Source organism: Cebus imitator, unplaced genomic scaffold (assembly GCF_001604975.1).
Source record: "Cebus imitator isolate Cc_AM_T3 unplaced genomic scaffold, Cebus_imitator-1.0 Scaffold252, whole genome shotgun sequence".
Classification (NCBI taxonomy): domain Eukaryota; kingdom Metazoa; phylum Chordata; class Mammalia; order Primates; family Cebidae; genus Cebus; species Cebus imitator.
Window position 1 is genome coordinate 299,461 of NW_016107567.1, and position 490 is coordinate 299,950.

Sequence of the window (490 nt, forward strand, 5' to 3'; positions counted from 1 at the left end):
CATCAGATGGGTGATGTGATGATATTCTAACAAGTTTTAAGGAAGGCACATATCATACAATAGCATGAAGACCCAATCATCATACTTAGGTTTTGGTTTTTTAATTTTTATTTTCCTTGAGGCAGGGTCTTGCTCTGTCCCTCAAGCTAGAGGGCAGTGGTACAAACATGGCTCACTGCAGCCTCGGCCTCCTGGGCGCCAGCGATCTTCCCACCTCAGCCTCCTAAAGTGCTAGGATTACAGGACTGAGCCACCACGACCACCTGTTCCCTATTTTTTGTTTGTACCTTGCTCTTTTCACTCAAAACAATACCTTTGCGGCTTGGCATGCTGGCTCACACCTGTAATCCTCAGCACTTTGGGAGGCCAAGGCAGGTGGATCACTTGAAGTCAGGAGTTCAAGACCAGCCTAACCAACTGGTATAATGTCTTCTCTACTAAAAATACAAAAATGAGCTGGGCATGGTGGTGCATGCCTGTAATCCCAGTG

General features: G+C 46.5%; 1 pseudogene; it reads right to left on the bottom strand.

Moving 5' to 3' along the window:
• LOC119467010 lies at positions 1-98 on the bottom strand (annotated as a pseudogene).
• Between the last annotated feature and the right edge of the window lie 392 nt (positions 99-490).